The sequence below is a fragment of the Phascolarctos cinereus genome, unplaced genomic scaffold (assembly GCF_003287225.1).
Source record: "Phascolarctos cinereus isolate Bilbo 61053 unplaced genomic scaffold, phaCin_HiC Scaffold_1;HRSCAF=81, whole genome shotgun sequence".
NCBI classification, from domain to species: Eukaryota; Metazoa; Chordata; class Mammalia; order Diprotodontia; family Phascolarctidae; genus Phascolarctos; species Phascolarctos cinereus.
In genome coordinates, this window is record NW_027555514.1 from 248,976,904 (window position 1) to 248,998,470 (window position 21,567).

The 21,567-nt window shown below is 36.1% G+C and overlaps 1 protein-coding gene across 19 annotated transcripts in view; it reads right to left on the reverse strand.

The window, feature by feature from the left end:
• PPFIA2 (PPFI scaffold protein A2) overlaps positions 1-21,567 on the reverse strand; it is a 670,503-nt gene that overhangs the window by 329,523 nt on the left and 319,413 nt on the right. The window contains exon 1 of one of the 19 annotated variants that reach the window (XM_078146501.1): positions 15,969-16,133. The exons of the other annotated variants lie outside the window; for them this stretch is intronic. The gene's annotated coding sequence lies outside the window, so the exon portion shown is untranslated. Of the gene's footprint in view, positions 1-15,968; positions 16,134-21,567 lie in introns of those variants that run through there. 19 annotated transcript variants of the gene reach the window in all.

The window sequence follows — 21,567 nt, forward strand, 5'->3', positions numbered from 1 at the left end:
AATTTATTTTTAGTTTTCAATGTTCACTTCGACAAGCTTTTGAGTTTTGAATTTTCTCCCCCTCCATCCCCTCCTCTCTCCCCAAGAAGGCATGCAGGCTGATATAGACTCTACCTATACATTCCTATTAAACATATTTTCACATTAGTCATGCTGTAAAGAAGAATTAAAACAACAGGCAGAACCATAAGAAAGGAGAAACAAAACAGAACAGAAGGAAAAAAAAGAACAAATAGTATGCTTTGATCTACATTTAGACTCCATAGTTTTTCTCTGGATGTGGATAGTATTTTCCATCGTGAAACTTTTGGAGATGTCTTAGATCTAAGTATTGCTGAGAAAAGTTAAGTCTATCAAAGTTAGTTATCTCACAATGTGGCTGTTACTGTATACAATATTCTCCTGGTTCTGCTCATTTCATACAGCATCAGTCCATACAAGTCTTTCCAGGTTTTTCTAAAATCCACTTGCTCATCATGTCTTATAGCACAGTAGCATTCCATTACATTCACACACCACAATTTGTTCAGCTATTCCCCAATTGATGGGCATTCCCTCAATTTCCAATTTTTTGCCACCACAGAAAGAGCTGCTATAAATTTTTTTGTATGCGTAGGTCCTTTTCCCATTTTTATGATCCCTTGGTGATATAGGCCTAGAAGTGCTATATCTGGGTCAAAAGGTATACACATTTTTATAGCCCTTTGGCCATAGTTCCAAAATGCTCTCCAGAATGGTTGGCTCAGTTCACAACTCCACCAACAATGCATTAGTGTTCCAATTTCCCCACATCTTCTGCAACATTTATCATTTTCCTGTTTTGTCACGTTAGCCAATCTGATAGGTGTGATGTGGCACCTCAGAGTCATTTTGATTTGCATTTCTCTAATCAATAGTGAGTTAGAGCATTTTTTCACATAACTATAGATAGCTTTACAATACAAATTTTGCTGTCCAGATTTGTGGCATGTTACTAATCAGATTCCAATCTACATATGCCAATGCATATTTCCTAAAAACAAGTCTAACTATATTACTCCCCTACTTCTCAAAATGCGGTGGCTCCCTATTGCCTCTGTGATCAACTACTACCTCCTCTGTCTGGAATTTAAAGCCTCTCACAACTTTCCCCCAATATACCTTTTTGTCCTTATTATACACTAATCCCCTTTGTGCACTCTATGGGTCAGTCCCATTGGCTTTCTCATTGTTCTTTACAGACTACAGAGTATCTCGTACACAGACTGTCCCCAGTGCTAGGAATGTACTCCTTTTTCATCTCTGCCTCCAAGATTCCCTAGATTCCTTCAAGGCTCAACTGAAGTGCCAGTTTCTACATAAAGCCATTCTTGTTCTCCTATCTGTTAATGCCTTCCTCCAAAAAATTATCTTGTATCTATTTTATTATCATTATTATTAATTTATACATTCATATACATATAATGCAAATACATCATTTTGCACAGGTTGTCTTCTCCATGCTAAATTTCTAAATTCCTTGAGGCCAAGGACTGATTCATTTTTATGTTTGTATTTCCAGTAGCTTGTCACACAGTAAGATCATAATAAATGCTTTTTTTAAAAAAATCCTAAATCTAAAAGAGTTATACAGTATGAGATATTGGTTTTCATTCAAGTTCATGAGTCCAAAGAGGAATGCCCTATATCACACTACTAAAAGCTTCTCACAGATAGAAAATCTATTAATCAACATCTTTTAAAACTGTTGTTTAATAAGCTGACTTCAGGTGAATATACTGCCATACAGTCCAGATTTCCTTTAGGGTATAATGACTTTTAACTCTGGATCCATATATTTTTTTTTAATGGGGATTCTTTCCATCTAAGTAGATTTTGTTCTTCTCACTATAGTCAATCCTTGTTTCGTGTTTTTCTCTAAATCCTCCATAGTAGATGCCTGTAACACATTCCAATTGTTGCTTCTTTCTTCCTTTCTATCTATCTATCTATCTATCTATCTGTCTGTCTGTCTGTCTGTCTGTCTGTCTGTCTGTCTATACCAAATGTATCAGATCTGTTGTCTTTAATTCACGTCATGATAATGATCTGACTTCTTTTCATGCTTTGAATAAGTTAATTTTAGGTCATGGAATTTAGAGTGGGAAAGAGCACTAGAAATCCCCTAATCAATGCCTTCATTTTCCACACGGCCGAGATGTGTGAAATAACCTGTACAAGTTCATAAAAATAGCAGGTAGCAGAAGTGAAATCCAAACCCAGGTTCCTCTCATTTCAAATCCAATGATGTCTCCATCACAACCATGCTGACTCTTGTTGGGAGCATACTGTTGCCTACTTACACCCACCATACATCTTTCTATTGCCCTTTGGGCTATTTGTAATTTCAGTTCTCCTAAGATCGTGATGTTCTATGATTCATACTCATGTAAGTAATACCAGGAGGATACTGCTATTCAAAAAAAATGTTGGATTACCAAGCTGTCTGGAATCATTGAAAGGACTTTGTAACTTCCTAATTTTCAGAATGGAATACAAGCTTATTTCCTTCCATTTTTTTCAATTCTAGGCCCAATTCATTGTTTGCCAATGGTGTTTATCTAAGGTACGCATATGGATACTGTCTTTGTCAACTACCTGTGAGACCTTAGACAATCATTTGCCTTCTCTGGACAGCCACTTCTTGAACTGTAAAATGAAGGGGGAGGCAGACAGAGAGAAAGATAGAAAAACTTATACCAGATACAAGAGACCTTTCCTAGGTAGACAGCCACAGGAAAATAGTGATAATTACCAGGATTATAGGTAATAAAGTTCAGAGTGTTTGCCTCTGGTTCTATCTAAAATTCCAATTATGAATGCATGGATTGGGTCTGACTTCAAAATAACTGCAGGCCATTGTCCAAAGCCCTAGTATTCTGATGATACTTAGAGAAGTGTACCTGGGACACCATCATAAGCTTCCATTGTAACTCTTCAGAATTGGAAGTGGAGATTCTAGCTGCAGAGACATTCAGTTCTCTACTTCAAATAGACGTATATGTATGTGTGTATAGATGCATATATGTATGTGAGCATGCATATATGTAAGTATATGTATATAAGTATGTATGGTTATATATAGGTGTGCATATATATATATGTATATATATATGTACACATACATACACATGTATATGTATATGTGTGTGTATGGAAGATTCTGTGAAGGTTAACTAATTTTAAAGAAGGAGAAATTTATGAGAATATCTTCCAGGCTACAATAAGCCCAGGACATCTATTGAAATGATAACTGAAAATTATACAGTAAAACATAGTTAATTAAAATGAATGTGGGAAGATGACAATAATTAGGATACATCAGAGTTAAATATACCTCCCCAAAGTAACCATAACCAATAAAGGCCTGTTATCACAGAATTAATAGGATTATAGGACCATGGATTTAAAGTTGGAAGGGCCCATGTAAGTCATAGATGTCAGTCTTCATTTTACGAGAAACTGAGAAAACTGAAGTCCAACAAATTTGAGTGATTTTTTCAAGGTCACACAGAGAGTAAGTGGCAAAGTCAGGCTCCCCATGAGGACCCCTCTTCTCCATATCCATCTCCTTATTCTACTACAGGTGCTAATTCTTCCCTTTCCTATTACCACAAAGAGGAATCCATGAGTGATTTCCTGAAAGTCAAGTTCTTCAGATGAATTCACAAATTTTTTACACTTCAACGATTCAGAGCTGAACGTAGGCAGGAGCAGATTGTGGTAAGTACTCTTGGAAAGAGGGTCAGTCTTGGGTGATGGTTAACTTTTTAACTGATTTGTTAAATTAGATGGACAGAAAATATGGCAATTAAACTGAAAGACGGCAAGAAATTAGGAAGATAACTTACCAAAGAAGAAACAGAAGAATAATTCTGAATGAATTTGGTTATTTGGGTGAGGGTAGGAAGTGACATTTTAAATAGGAAAATTTCCAGTTAGTATACTAAGCAAGGGAAAGCAAACTGCATAGAATCCCAGTAGGAAACAAATTGATGTATACTCAGGTAAGGGGAAAGAAGACATGCAAAGATACTTAATATGATGACAAATGTATTCTTTTTCAATTCAAATCTACCTAATAACAAGGTGCTAAATGATTTCCAGACATCACCAGCTCAAACAATTCCCAAGTAGAATAGTAGCTGCAAAAACAACAACAAAAACTAACATTTAAATTTCCCAGAAACTTTAAACAGATCTTACTGAAGCTTCAAAATAAGCCACTGGGTTAAATACTGCAGGTATTTTACAGAGAGCGAAACTGAGCTCCAAAGGGTTAAGTGACCTAGTCAAAGTGCCATAGCAGGCAATAGCAAGTGCACAAATAGTTAACAAGCACTTACTATGTACAAGGCATTGTATTAAGCACTGGTGATATAAAGTGAGGCAAAAACATAATCCCTGCTATCCAGGAGCTCATGGTCTAATGGTAGAGACAAGACACAAATAACTATGAACAAGCGAGACATCTATCTATCCATCTATCTATCCACCCACCCATCTATCCACCATCTATCTACCATCCATCCATCTATCTATCTGCAAATCAATCTATCTATCCATCCATCCATCTATCTATCTATCCACCCACCCATCTATCCACCATCTACCATCCATCCATCTGTCTGCAAATCAATCTCTCTATCCATCCATCTATCTATCTATCTATCTATCTATCCACCCACCCATCTACCCACCATCTATCTACCATCCATCCATCTGTCTGCAAATCAATCTATCCATCCATCCATCCATCCATCTATCTATCCATCTATCTATCCACCCACCCATCTATCCACCATCTATCTACCATCCATCTATCTATCCACCATCTATCTATCTATCCATCTATTTATCTCCTATCCCCCTATCCCCCCATCTACCCCATCTATCTACCATCCATCCATCTGTCTGCAAATCAATCTATCTATCCATCCATCTATCTATCTATCCATCTATCTATCCACCCACCCATCTATCCACCACCTGTCTACCATCCATCCATCTATCTGCAAATCAATCTATCCATCCACCCATCTATCTATCTATCTATCTATCCATCCATCTATCTATCTATCTATCTATCTATCTATCTATCTATCTATCCACCCACCCATCTATCCACCATCTATCTACCATCCATCCATCTGTCTGCAAATCAATCTATCTATCCATCTCCATCCATCTATCTATCTATCTATCTATCTATCTATCTATCTATCTATCTATCTATCTATCTATCTATCTATCTATCTATCTATCATTTCCACATTCCCAAAACACTAGCTAAAGCTAGTCTAAGTTACAGCTAAAACTTCACTAAGACTTTTAGGACACCTTGCACACAGATCAAATAAGAAGTAATCTCAGAAGAAAGGCAATTCTGTATGCACGGAATAAATTCATCACCACAGAATGTTGCTATCAATTTAATTAATTTTGCTGAAATTCCAACATATTGTGTGTGTGTGTGTGTGTGTGCGCGCACGCATGCACACGTGATTAGTAAGAATCACCAGCGAGTCTTGTGATTCGACTCCAAGTCCAGTACTTTATGTACAATACCATAGTATTCCATTCATCATAATTAAGAAGACTGCACTAAAGCAAGCAAATTAAGGCAGATTTGTCATATGTTACTCATCACAAGGTTATGATTGGTATCCCTATACAATTAATTGAATGAATAGCAAGAAAATCACATTAATGATTTTCCTCACAAGAGACTATGCAAACAGAGGAATTTAGCTTCTAACATTTTAAACTATCTGGTGCTCTGACTTCATTAATAGATATTTTACCACTCAACTCCAATGAAATTCACACATTTTCCAGGCTGATTAGAAAGAGTGAGAGGCAGTGTGGCACAGCAGTTAAAAAACCAGACTAAATTTTGTGAAGTCTTGCCTCTGATACATAATGCCATACAATCCTGGGCAAATCATTTAATCACTTAATGCCTCAAGCAGCCCCCTAAAATTACAAATTAAAGTTTAAACAATGTGTGCTAATCTGATTTGGAAGGTAAAGTCTCACTGGAAGTTTCCTATATCAATGAAATTAGAGGTCTAGTTGAAAACATGCTTGCATATTTCTACCTCCATACACAAATACATATATGCATATATATGTGTATAATATATATATATATATATATATATATGTATGTATGTATGTATGTGTGTGTGTATGTACACACACACACACATTGTTTATCAATCAATCAGTAAACATCTATTAAGCACTATGTTAGGTACTGGGCTACAAAAAGAGGAAAAAGTCTCTGCTCTCAATAAGTTCAGAATCTAATTATATATGCATGTGGACATATTTATTTAATTTTACAAAGGAAACAAACTATTTTTACCATCTACATACACTACTAGAAAAATAACTGCATGTTTCTTTTCCACATGGGAAACCGCTGGAGAGAGGGAGCAGTTGAGAGGGCAATTGCACAGTAGTTTCAGTCACATGAAGAAAGACCGTAGTTTGGCTTTTCAAATTACCTGAGATGGGGGCAGGGGGGAGAACTGAAAGGTGAGGCAGTGGTTGGCAGTCACAACAAATGCCAACAAATACCAAATGCCTGCTCTCAAACGAATTCCACATTAATTTAGCTCTATGCAAGGTAAGATCACATAAAACAGGGCTGTTGTGAGAATTGAGTTTAAAAATGTATACTGAAACATACTATAACTATAAAGATAAGCATAACTATAAAGAACTATATAAAATCAATACGTAAGTATTTATCAGGTACCTGCTAATGTGGCCACAATAATACTTTTAATATTAATAAAAGTTTAACTTAATATGAAAATAATTGTAAGTTCATTAAAATTATTACTCTTTCTGCTGCCTCTTATGAATAACTGGAGTTGCAAGAAAAGGAAGGGAGGAGGAAATGAGCATGGCATTGCAACAGAAAGAAATGGAAGAAACATGCAGCACTGATATTCGCTCCTTGCACAATATGGAACTTCATGGTGGGACCATGAAAGACTAAAACCATGAAGTCCATAACTGATGAGCTTTCATCTTATCTAGTCATGGGGACATACAGCTTTATTTCCTGGCCTTCTTTAAGCCATGTCACCTGCATTCCACCCTACTGCTCTGCCTACCATCTACTGTTCCTTACCTTGCTCCTCCAATCAACCTCTTGCTCCCCTATAGGCATTGTCTTCCACTACTGGAACATAAGCTCCTTATATTAGACAAAACTACAGACTGAAAAAAGGGGGAAATTTAGATGAAAAACATATGCCAACTTTTAAATAACTTATTTGCATGGGAAATTTTATAACTCATACAAAATTCTAACCATTCATTCATTCACACTTGCATACAAAAATACTGAAAGAGATTATGTCTCTACACATATACCAATGAACTATTTGTGGAATCCAAAGAAGGAAATCCTTGGTAACGAAGAAAAAAATTAAAGAGTGTTTCTCTGTGAATCTGGGAAGTGCTCCACAGCCCCTAAGGCTTTTGCTTCAAAATGAGGGACAAAGAAGGCCATTTTGTTCTAGAATTTCATTCTTCCCACTACCTTCTGGCCTAGAAAATAGTTATACTTGCCTTTGGCAGACTAGAGATCAGGCATCCTCCTTTCCTTTTTTCACTTTAACCCCACCTTTGCCAACATATTTCCCATTTGCCAAAGGTCAATTCTAGCAACTCAGGAGATGGAGAAGAAAGAAAATAACCCCATATTTCTCAGCATTATTTCACCTCCTTCCTCAACAGCTGTTGTGCCTTCAGCAATATTGTTCATAAAATTATATCTATTATCTTTATAGCTTCACATATTCTATGTATAATTGACATAATTATTTTCTTCAACATATTCAGAAACTGAACATTTTTGGTGATTCTTAAAGGAATATGTCTCAAGATGGTTGAAACAGTTGTGTTTTCATTTGGCATCACACATACTAGGTACACTAAACATGTATTCACTCCTTTCATCTTTTCTTTGTCCACTAGATGGCATGAATAATTCCAGCACTTTGGTACTTCAAATTGTGAAGACATTCCTACCAGAAACCTAGAACATTTGGAAACTCATCTCATTCATTTTCTAAGACTGCTAGTCACATCTTTGAAATGAAAAACTTGGATACTTTCTTACACTAGCTGTTGACATGACCTGTATTATGACTATGTTATGTTAGAACTTCTCTTTCTCACAGGGGAGCAGCACAATTGAGTTACACAATAACCAGCCAATTGGAAGGACTCTGAGGCTTGGAGCTACTTGACATACCAGTGATACTTTGTAAGTGAACTCTAGCCAAATTTGGAGATACCAGTAGCTGCCTGAAACCACAGAACCAGCCTTGATCAGCTCAGGGGCAACCTTAAGCAGAAGTTACAGACTCAAGACCTTGCCAGGACTTTCTAAACATCCTGCTTACACTATTGTCTGTATTCTAGCCTTGAACTCTCTGTGTCACTGTGATTATTTTAATGTACTGAGAATTCAGTGCCTCTGTTCCTGGAACTCTCCACTATTCCATGCCTCAGTTTACATCCATAACATGCCCCTTTCCCTCCCAGGATCAGCCCATCTCTCACCTTCCTTTGTCTGAAAATAATATAAACCCCTCCTTGCTTTCCCAAGACTGAGCTCTTTCAGCTTAAGGCTGACTCTTCCACATGATTATATTTGTGCCTCCTTAATAAAGATCGCTCTTGACTTTTACATAGTGAAATGATTATATAAATTAATTACACTTAAAGGGTTGGTACTTGGAAGCTATAGGAATCCAAGATAAAATTATCTTTTTTTTAATCTGAAAGATAAAGGCAAATGTTTCTTAGAGTGATTTTATTACTCTTAAAGTGCCATCTTTCATGGAAGAAATACTTTCTACTGATGCAGATCTGTAAATAACAGAGAAAATTGCCTGGGGCATTGAGATGTTCAGTGACTTGCCTAAGATCACATAGCCTATTAATGTCAAAAAGATTATAGGATCATAAATTCAGAGCTAAAGGGGAGTGATGTCCTAGTGGTGTCCAACATCGTCATTTTTCAGATGAGTAAACTGAGGCTGAAGTATTTGCTCAAGGTCATACAGCTAGTAAATGTTGGAGGCAAGATTTGAACCCAGGCCATCATGACTTTAAAGCCAGCTCTACCCACAATTCCCTACTGCCTATCATCCCTCAGATATGATTGTCATTATTGTAAGATGATTTATTTAAAGTAGATGCCTGGGGCGGCTGGGTGGTGAAGTGAATTGAGCACCGGCCCTAAGTCAGGAAGACCTGAGTTCAAATATGTCCTCAGACCAAACACTTGACACTTACTAGCTGTGTGACTCTGGACAAGTCACTTAACCCCAATTGCCTAATAATAAAAAAAAACAAATAAAAAATTAAGAAAAAATAAAGTAGATGCCTGCTAATGTTAATTTTGGAAGTGCTAATAAAGTTACTAGACAAAAAGCATCATAAAATGAGATAAAAAGAATATCTATCTTCCTTTATGTCAGAGGCTCTTTCAGCTTATAATGAATTTGCGTGAATGTAAGCATAGGCAAATTGGGTGTTATAGGGGATACAGAACTGGACCAAGAGTCCTAAAGACAGGAGTTCAAATGCATCCTCCGAAGTTTACTAGTTCTGTTACAGGTTACAGCCTCGGCCTATTTCAGTTTCCACATCTGTAAAGTGGGGATGACAATAATAGTCCTTACCTCTCAGAGTTACTATAAGGATTAAATAAGATAACATAAAGGTCTTTAGCACTATATAAATAATAGTGCTTATATTCATCTACACATATATATCTAACCATCACCACATACAATACATATCATTCATATTTAAGCAAAGTCAAAAGCCACTTATAAATATGTGTAAATGTGCCAAAAATGACAAATGTGTCTAAAAAGAATGAAGTCTCTGCTGAGCAGCATAATCATGAAACTTGTTACAGCTTCTTAGATTATAATAAGCTACATTTTGATAAGTATGTCTGTCTCTTAAATGCATTTTCAGAGTTAACAACTTTGAAAATCAAGGCATTTTCCATGTCATGAGAATACCTATGCACAGACCTGACTTTGAGGAATGAATCTCTTTCGAACAAGTATTGGTTTTCTGTTTTTACTTGGATTTTCCACCTACTAGAATGCCTTGAGGCAGTCCTTTTGTCTCACAAAAAAAAAAAATGATGAGAAGAAACAATCTAGATCTTTGTGGATTGCCAAGGAATGAAAACTAGAGCAAAAGAGGCAAGGCCTGCTTAATTTCAGAGAAGAAAAAAAGATGGTTTATTCCTTACTTTACGTGTTATACCATGAAGGGTTAAGAGAGGTTGTCTAGATAATGAAAAATTACTTTAGCTACTATAGCTATTTTTACATTCCTCAACTATGTTTGTGCTATGATTAATTTAATTAATTAATAAGATTCAAATTGCTAAAATAAATTCCATGATTCACTCAGTAAATAACAATGGCACTCAGTAAATAACTGTTCCTTGAACAGTTAAAAGGCAAACATACTAGTTTTAAGAGAGGAAAACTGCATAACAAAGGGACAAAGTTTGAAGAGAATTGTACAAAGAATTCCAAATTGTGTTTATTCAGGGAACTCTTGTTTCTAATCTGATACACTGCTTTTTTTAAAGGATGATTAGTGTATCTTAGAAAAGTAAAAGTAGGATAAGTATGACCAAAAAACAAACAAACAAACAAACAAAAAAACGAGCTACCACCACTACCAACAAACCCAAAGAATTCTTTTGGAGTAAGGATTTAAAAGCCAGTATTAATCCTAAGGGGGAAAGTGATGATGATGTTGGAGAGAGTTACTATAACAGAGACCTCAAAGTGATAACAGTGGGTATCAGAGTGTGAGAAAAAGAACAGCATTACGGAAGGTGTAACTGAATTTAAAAAATGATGAAAAAAATATCTACTGGACAAAGTCAAAATTTCTGACCAAGAAAGGTTGCTTGACTCTGTCATCTGAAAGAGACAAAGAAGGGAAGCACACAAATACCATGGGTTGTAGGTAAAGTAGGGGGTGGGGTGAAAGAGATTGGGGTAAGGGTTAGGATAATCCCACAGAGGCAGTAGTCATAAGAAAACAAAACAAAACAAAACAAAAAAACCCCCAAATAACCTTCTTGCTTCCAAAAAGAGCAAATTAAAAGGAAAAGAGGAATAAAGAAGAAAGCAGGAAAAGGGAGAAAGGAAGTGAGAAGCGAGGAAGAAGGCAAGAGGGAAGGGAAGAATCATAGAAATATAACTGAAGAGGACTGCCCATCAATTGGGGAATGACTGAACAAACTGGGATATATGAATTTAAAGGAATATTATTATACTAGTAATGATGAAAGATGATTTTAGAGAATAGTATGAATTGAAAAGGGAGTAGAACCAGAAGAATAATATTTTAAAAGGTGGGAAGGGGAAAGGGAGAATAGAATAAACAGTTATATAGTGCCTGCTATGTGCCAGGCACTTTACAAATATATCATTTGATCTTCACGACAACCCTTTGAGGGAGGTGCTGCTTAAAATTATCTTCATTTACAGGTGGGGAGACTAAAGCAAACAAAGGTTAAGTGACTTGCCTAGAGTCACATAGCTGGTCATAAGTATCTCAGACATTATTCAAACTCAGTTTTCCTGACTCCAGGCCCTATGATCCATCTACTGAGTCACCTAGCAAAAGTTTGAAAGTCTTCAGAAGTACCTATCACTCATTTTGTTTGACTATGTTTATTAGTTAAAAGGAAGTCTTTTTCTTCTCACAGTCTTTAAATGGGAGTGAAAGGGTAGCAATTTTGAGGGTCAACAAAATATTTTCAAGTATACAGAAGAGAACAGAAGATTCAGAAGGAAGCTCCAACAAATAGGACAGTTTTGAAAACCAAATGTTCATATATCTTCAAAAAAAGAAAGCGCAATGGAGATTCACTGTCTTATATACAATCCTCTTCTGTGTTCTGCTGTATATACAAGAAAGATTATTTTTTTGGTGTTTAAGTTTAGAACTAAAAAAATCACTTTTTAGGGACAGCTAGGTGGGGCAGTGGATAGAGCACTGCCCTTGAAGTCAGGAAGACCTGAGTTCAAATGTGACCTCAGACCAAACAATTGACACTTACTAGCTGTGTGACCCTGGGCAAGTCACTTAACCGCAATTGCCTGAAAATAAAAAAAATACTTTTAAATTTTACTTTTTTACAATTTAAAGCAAAAAAACAAAAACAAAAACACAAGTCATATAGAAGCTACTATTTAGAAATCTCTCCACAGAACAAAAAGCTCCTAAGTCAGGAGTAGGGGCACCTATTCTTCATGGACCTCAGTTTCTTCATCTATAAAATGAAGAGATTGGACTTGTTGATCTTTTTTTTCTTTCCTCTACTTACTTTCCAGATTCAGCTTTCCCTTATAATAAAGCTAAATACTTTTTTAAAAAAAGTATCATTGACATGACCTCACACAGCTAGTAAGTGTCAAGTATTTGGTATGAGGTCACATTGGAACTCAGTTCCTCCTGGCTTCAGGGCTGGTGCTCTATCCACTGCACCACCTAGCTGTCCCGAGGACTTCTTGATCTTTAAGTTCCTCTGTAGCATCTACTTTTGGGATCTGTAATGTCTACTGTGAAATGTTTCAGAAACTTAAAAGGAACTGACTTTGGTCATAGGAATGTTCATGCACCGTTTCAAAGGCTTAATGCCAATGAGTCTTGAACCTAGTTTCTACAAGAAGCAGAAACTGCACACAAATACTTAAATGCTATCTAATGGAAACAAAGAAAAAAGATTGAAATACTGGAAGGAGATACACATTCAGAAATGAAACAAGATATCCAAATAATACATTAACGTTCTTTTGTCTAAAAAAAAAATCTAGTAGGTAATATGATCTTTCTTCTTAAAAACCTTAACACACCAATCCAAGAATTAGATATATTTAATGATCTGAATCTTTCAAATTTCCACAAACATGAAATTTCAGAGGAAATTTTGAAGAGAAGGAAACTAAAAGACATAGGAAAATACATTTGATATTTCAAAATGAAGTCACCCAATTTCCATCTTTACTAGAAATTCAAACCGTAAGTCACAATTTTAAAACTGATGGGTTTTGTATTTTGTCAATTTAGGTATTTGATATCACAGAATCTGAGAAAATTAGAAAGGAACTCAGATCACCAAATCAGAGACCAAAATTTGAGAGCTAGAAGAGATCTGAGAATTCCTTGAATTTAACTTCCCCATTTTGCAGATAAAAACCGAGGCAAAGAAAAATTTTCACTTCCCAAGGCCTTACAAGCAGTAAATATTTGGGGTGCATGTATCTTAAGGAAGCATTTAGCTAAATTCTAAGACCACAAATGAAATGAAATAATTACCCAAGGCAATAAATTCTGTTTTTGTAATTAATTAGTTAGGCAGTTTCATGTTTTTTCCCCACCCTTATACCAATCACAAACATTTATTGCTACATTCAAACATAAAAATTGCAGTAATCTGGTCATTCAAAAGACTGTATAATACTGTGTGATACCAGAGTAAAAGAAAGTAGGGTATTATGAAAATAAGTTATCCTTTCAGGGAGAATACTTATTGTGGTAAATTAACATCAGCACAGGTCTACACAGTAAATATTTGGGTTGTTAAGACTAAAAATGACTAGAAATGGGCAGTACAATACATATACCAGCTTTCAGAATTAGAATCATGAACAATGATACTCATGTATGACTTTGACATTTAACCTTTCTACCTAGCAGCTTCTTCATTTCAATTCATTTAACAAACATTAGTTAAACGTTGGCTAAGACCTGGAGTAAGGAAAACTCATCTTCCTGAGTTCAAATCTGATCTCAGGCCCTTACTAGCTGCATGACCCTGGGCAAGTCACTTAACCGTTTTTGCCTCAGTTTCTTCATCTGTAAAATGTGCTAGAAAAGAAAATGGCCAACCACACCAATATCTTTGCCAAGAAAACCCCAAATGGAGTCATGAAGAGTCAAACACAACTGAAAAAATGACTGAAAAACAAGTTTAATGGATATGATGGGAAATTACAGGAGTCTCTGTTCTCAATGAACTTACACTCTCATAACGATCAGATGGGAACTTGTAAACAAGTAAATCAATACTTTACAACTTTCTAATTCTAGCTTCTTGTTAAAATTTGCTTAGCTTCTCAGATCCTCAGTTTCCTCTTCTGTAAAATGGATCAATAACCATACTTACATGATTTGCCTCACAGCTGTGTTATGAGGAAAGCACTTTACAAACCTTCAAGTGATAAACGAATTTTAATGTTAGTTTTTATTATTGTAATAGAAAATATATTTATATTCAATAATATCCCTATTGACAATATACAAGAAATTCACATTATTTAAAATATATTGGGAAGACATATGATAAAAGATTTTGAAATTTTTTTTAAAGGAGAAAGCGTATTATAATAAGGTTAATTATCTAGCTCAAAGGTTAATTGAGAAATTTCACGTGCTGCACAAGTAAAAATATCAACTGAATTTCAAGATATGAAAATTTTATTTTACTGTACTGTTGATATAAGTTGCATTAAATTAATTATAGTCCTTTCAGATGCCAGTCATTTATTTAACAAAGTAATTTGCACCCACAATGTGAGTTCATTATTATGAATAAAAAAATCAGAGTTCTAATTCTGTCTCAATGCAAAGAATTTTAAATTTATTTAAACCCATCTATGTAGATATTTGTCAGTTCTTTCAGCTTATACAGAAATATCAACCAATGCTATAATGTTTAGGAGTTACTTAGATATTCCATTCATATTCCATCCATATTCCACCATAAAGGTGAGGAACCTAAGTCCTGTAGGGATTAAATGGTTTGCCAAGAACAAAAAGGCAGGAATTAGCAAAGATATTAAGACAATAAATTATAAAGAAGGAGCTAAATAGCACTGATAGAGGAACTTCCCCATCAGGAGTTTCCTACCGCAGATGAAATCATAGGTCCAGCACCCCAGCAAAAAATGTGACAAAGTCAGGGTTGGAACCCTGGTCTTCAGACTCTGTATCTAGTGTTCCTTCTAATACACCAAGCTGATTCAGATCATAATTGTGAATGTATTACACTATATAAATGCTGGAGAAGCTACACTGTATCCATCTCACTATATGGACCTAAAACTTTTACATTCCTATTGAAAGTACAAATGAGAAAAAAAAATGTAACTCAATGAATAATTATTATATGGCTGCCTTGTACAATGCACAGAACTATCTAATGGAATTGAGAGTTAATATAAAACATAGTCTCCCACTTTCAGAGAGTTTTACTATTTAGGAGAGGGGAAATTCACACAAAACAACTTAAAGCAAATTACAATGCGACTTTGGCATAGGGGAGATGCAAAGTACCAGGAGACCTATAGATGAGAGAAAATTCCTATCTGGAATCAAAGGGGTATGCCACTTTACTTGGGCCATGAAGACAGGGAAGGATTTTATAAATTAGTCATGGGATGGCATTCCATCCCAGACATGGGAGACAGTGTGAAGAAAGACAGCAAGGTGGTAGAGGATAATATGAGATTGGGCAACAGTGAGTGATTCAGATACTGGTTTATGGAAGACATGAAAAAAGAAAAATGACAGAATCTAAGAGGTATACAACTAAAAAGCAGTTAGACACTTAATACAGAGGGGATTGAACTTCCCAGGAGCATTAGCATTTTAAAATAAATGTCATTTTGAATATTTTTTCTTAATTATCCTTTTCTAAAAATCACATAAATTCTCCCCTTATTCTTTCCTTTTCCCATTACAAAATATCATCTCTTAGAGTGAAGAATGGGGGGAGGGGAGAAAGAGGGAAAAGAAGAAAAAAAGTTATCTAAATCAATTAATGCATTTTTTAAAAAAGTGATATTGTATGCAAGTTTCCAAACCTGGAACACCCCATCTCTACAAAGGAGTGTCTTCTCATATTTCTTCTCTCATTTTACAGCTATCATGATGATGATAATGTCATGGTTGTTCTTCATTTACAAGTTGTCATCATTGTGTACATAGGTATCCCAAAAGTCTTAGTACAGTTTTAAGTTTTAATTTTGTTGTTCAGTCTTTCAGTCACGTCCAACTCTTTATGACCTCATTTGAGGTTGTCTTGGCAACAACACTGGAGTGACTAGCCATTTCCTTCTCTGTGTCATTTTACAGAGAATGAAACTGAGGCAAACAACGTCATGTGACTTGTCCAGGATTACACAGATAGTAAGTGTCTGAGGCTGGACTTAGATTCAGGTTTTCCTCACTCCAGGTCCAGCACTATAACCACTGAACCCTGTCTCCAATTGTTAATATACTTATTAAATAAATTTAATTAATAAACTTTATTAAAGTTTTAGACCTGTATAGCTAAAAAAAGCAATAAGATTTTATGGGCATTCTATAAAGAAGGGTTTCAGGTACGTTAGGTGATCTCCAACCTCTCTTTTGAGATTCTATGTTTTTATGAAGATTTTCCCTTGAAATCGAGCTGAAATCTGTTTTTGTAAGAGGATAACTATTCGAAGGTATCTCCAGTCAATAATTAATTTTTATGACACACCCAACATGTTATCATCTATTCTGAAAACCTGCAATGATGGGAAAACCATCACCTCCTGAGGAAGACCATTTTACTTTGGGGGAGCTCTAAAGAGTTTGGAATGCACCTGGAAAAGTAATTAGGAGCAGATTATGAAAAAGGGAAGCTAGCTTAAATCCTATTCTATCTGGTGGGTAGCTAGGGAAGGTTTATTAACAGGTGAGATATGCCCAGAGTTATACAATACAATCACTGCCTTGAGAGCATGAAGGATGGATTAAAGAAGGAAGAAAAGGGAGTCATATAGATCAGTTAGGAGCTAAATGTGTGTGTGGTTTATCTTTTGTTCTCGAAGAAGAGCATGACATCAGAAAAGTGATGGCTTAATTTGCCCCTGATTTTGATTTGAGTGAGGGAGGGCTATGTGAAGTCACCAGCCACATTTTCTCCTCCAGACCCACCTGGGTCCAGTGCCCAGATTTCGATCAAGCTGACTAGAGATGGCTTAGGATGCAGTGGGACACCTTGGCCCTTTTGAGCTAAGGTCTTTTCAGATTCTTACTTTGAGTGAGGCAAAGCCCATTCATTGAATAGGCCTCTTTAAGAAGTGAGTCGAGGAGTTCCACTTCCAGGAGCCAAGATGGTGGAGTGAAAAGGTAGTCATTCTCACTCTCGCCTATCAACCTCTGAAAACCCAGAAAATATCACCCCAGAAAAAAAACCCTGGAACAGCTGAACTAGAAGAAAGACAGGGAGCAGCAGTGCAGCAGCCCAGCAAACAGGCCTTCCAGTGCCCCAGCAAAAATAAGGGAGCAGAATTACAAAGGCCCCCAGGCAGATAAGTATCCTTTGGCATTCATCTTAGAGGAGGTGAAGAAAATAACCTAAAGGCTTCCTAAAGCCCCAGCCTTGCTGGTTCCAGCCCAACACCAGGTGAGCTGTCAGAGCCCTGCAGCCTCAATTGTGAAGAATCCTGAAGCCCAGGTGGTAGAATAGGCAAACACCAAAACCTGGACCTCCAGTGCCTCAGTGAGGGCAGGGGGGAACCAGTGGAAACCTGCTCAGAAAACCACCAGGTGCATCGGCACTCTACCAAAAAGGAATCTCCCAGTGCATTAGCAGAAATGAGGGAGAAAACACTGCAGGGGGCCTCAGGCAGATAACCATCCTGCAGCAGCCATCTAAAAGGAGCTGAAGAAAGCTAAAGGAAAGGCAAACCTAGAATTGCCTGAAAGTTCCAGCCTTGCTGATTCCAGCCCAACACAGGTAAGCTGCCAGAAACCTACAGCCTCCAATTGCCAATATAGAGGCCCCAGCACAAAGCCAGTGACCAAGACCTAGGCTCCAACACAAGAAGCTTGGGTCAGTGCCCTCTGTTCCCCAGCAGGAGAGCTCAATCTCTTTAAAGGCCAGGGAATAAAGAAACACCATGAGTAAAAAGAAGTACCATAGATTCATATTATGAGAAGAGTGAAGATCAAGACAGAAATTCTGAAGAGGACAACATTGTCAACAAACCCACATCTGCAACAACAAAAGGGAATATGAACTGGTCTGAAGCCCAAAAAGCCTTCTTAGAAGAGCTCAAGAAGGATTTTAATAGTCAAATGAGAGAGGTAGAAGAGTCCTTCAAAAATACAATTGGCCAATTGGAAAAAAAATACACTGAAGAGCTCAAATCCCTAAAAAACACAATTGGCCAATTGAAGAAGGAAGTACAAAAACTAACAGAAGAAAACAATCTGTTAAAAACTAGAATTGGACAAATGGAAACTAATGTCTCTATGAGAGAGCAAGAATCAGTCAAACAGAAACAAAAAAAAAAGAAAAAATAGATGAAAAGTAAAATACCTCATCAGTAAAACAACCGACCTGGAAAATCGACTCAGGAGAGACAATTTAAAAATTATTGGACTACCTAAAAATCATGATGATAAAAAGAGCCTGGACAGTATCTTTCAGGAAATCATAAAGGAAAACTGCCAGAAGTCCTAGAACCAGAAGGGAAAATAACCATAGAAAGAATCCACCGATCACCACCTGAAAGAGATCCCAAATTGACAATGCCAAGGAATATAATAGCAAAATTCCAAAATTACCAGATGAAAGAGAAGGTGCTGCAAGCAGCCAGAAAGAAACAATTTAAATATCATGGAACCACAGTCAGGATTACACAGGACCTTGCAGCTTCTACATTAAAAGACCAGGGCATGGAACATGATATTCTAAGGCAAAGGAGCTTGGAATGCAGCCAAGGATCAATTACCCAGCAAAAAATGGGCATCATTTTTCAAGGGAAGAGGTAGATATTCAATGAAATAGGAGACTTCCAAACTTTCCTGATAAAAAGACCAGAGCTCAACAAAAAATTTGATCTTCAAGTACAGGACTCAAGAAGGACTTAAAAAGGTAAATGGGACAGAAATACAATATGTTGTTAATAAGGGGGGTGTTCACAAGGGAATATGACACTTGCAACCCTTGAGAACTGTATTGTTATTACACCATGTTAAAGGAGTATACATAAAGAGGGTGGATATTAGTTGACTTTGATGTAATGATAAAAAAAATCTAATCAAGTGGGTTAAATGGATCCAAATAAGTGGATCAATCTGATCTTAGAAAATGTACTGAGAAAGGAGGAGGCAGACAAGGGTAAATTACATTACAGGAAAAGACACAAAATCCTATTACAGCGGAGGGAAAGAAGGGGGGGGAGCATTGTTTGAACCTTACTCTCATCAGATTTGGCTCAAGAAGGGCATAATATAATCAGTTAGGTATAGAAATCTAACTTGCCCTATAGGCAGTAGGAGGGAAAAGGGGAAAGAAAAGGGAGGGGGAAAGAAAAGGGAGGGGGGGAAGAAGCAGTAAGACTAAAGGGGAAGAAAAGGGAAAGGGATAATAAAAGGGGGAGGAACTGAAGGAGGCAGTGGTCAAAAGCAAAACACTAGTGAAGGGGGAAAGGAAAAAGGAGAAAGAAAAGCATAAATGGGGGAAAGGATGGAGAAAAAGACACAGATAGTAATCATAACTGTGAATGTGAATGGGATGAACTCTCCCATAAAAGGAAATGGATTGCAGAATGGATTAAAAACCATAATCCTACAATATGTTGTTTACAGGAAACACATTTGAAAAAGAGTGACACATACAGGGTAAAGGTAAAAGGCTGGAGCAGAATATATTATGCTCAGCTGAAGTAAAAAAACAGGGGTAGCAATCCTGATCTCAGACAAAGCAAAAGCAAAAATAGATCTAATCAAAAAGAGAATAAGGAAGGAAACTACATCCTGCTAAAAGGCACCATAGACAATGAAGTAATATCATTACTAAACATATATGCACCAAATGGTATAGCATCCAAATTCTTACAGGAGAAGTTCAGGGAGTTACAGGAAGAAATAGACAGCAAAACTATACTAGTGGGGGACCTGAACCTCCCCTCTCACACTAGATAAGTCTAACCACAAAATAAACAAGAAAGAAGTTAAGGAGGTGAATAGAACATTAGAAAAGTTAGGTATGATAGACCTCTGGAGAAAACTGAATGGGGATAGAAAGGAATATACTTTTTTCTCGCAGTACATGGCACATACACAAAATTGACCATGTACTAGGGCATAAAAACCTCACAATCCAATGCAGAAAGGCAGAAATATTAAATGCATCCTTTTCAGATCATGATGCAATAAAAATTATATGTAATAAAGGGCCATGGAAAGATAGACTAAAAAATAATTGGAAACTAAATAATCTAATCCTAAAAAATGATTGGGTCAAACAACAAATCATAGAAATCAATAATTTCATTCAAGAGAATGACAATAATGAGACAACATACCAAAACTATGGGATGCAGCAAAGCAGTTCTTAGGGGAAGTTTTATATCTCTAAATGCTTACATAAATAAAATAGAAAAAGAGGAGATTAATGAATTGGGCATACAACTAAAAAAACTAGAAAAAGAACAAATTAAAAATCCTCAACTAAACACCAAATTAGAAATATTGAAAACCAAAGGAAAAATTAATAAAATTGAAATTAAGAAAACTATTGAACTAATAAATAAAACTAAGAGCTGGTTTTATGAAAAAACCAATAAAATAGATAAACCTTTGGTTAATTTAATTAAAAAAAGAAAGAAGAAAACCAAATTACTAGTATCAAGAATGAAAAGGGTGAAGCCACCACCAAGGAAGAGGAACTTAAAACAATAATTAGGAATTATTTTGCCCAGCTATATGCCAACAAATTACACAATCTTTATGAAATGGATACATATTTACAAAAATATAAATTGCCCAGATTAACGAAGAGAAAAAAATTTAAATAACCCCATCTCAGAAAAAGAAATTGAACAAGCCATTGATGAACTCCCTAGGAAAAAATCTCCAGGGCCAGATGGATTTACATGTGAATTCTATCAAACATTTAGAGAACAATTAATTCCAATACTATATACACTATTTAGGAAAATAGGTGAAGAAGGAGTCTTACCAAATTCTTTTTATGATACAAATGTGGTGTTGATACCTAAACCAGGAAGAGTCAAAATAGAGAAAGAAAATTATAGACCAATTTCTCTAATGAATATAGATGCAAAAATTTTAAACAAAATACCAGCAAAGAGATTGCAGAAACTTATCACAAGAATAATACAGAATAACCAGTTAGGATTTAAACCAGGAATGCAGGGTTGGTTCAATATTGGGAAACCTATCAGCATCATTGAGCATATCAACACCAAAATGAACAGAAACTACATGATCATCTCAATAGATGCAGAAAAAACTTTTGATAAAATACAACACCCATTCCTACTAAAAACACTAGAAAGCATAGGTATAAATGGAGTCTTCCTTAAAATAATATATAGCATATATCTAAAACCTTCAGTAAGCATTGGACAGCCTAGAAGCATTTCCAATAAGATCGGGGGTGAAACAAGGATGTCC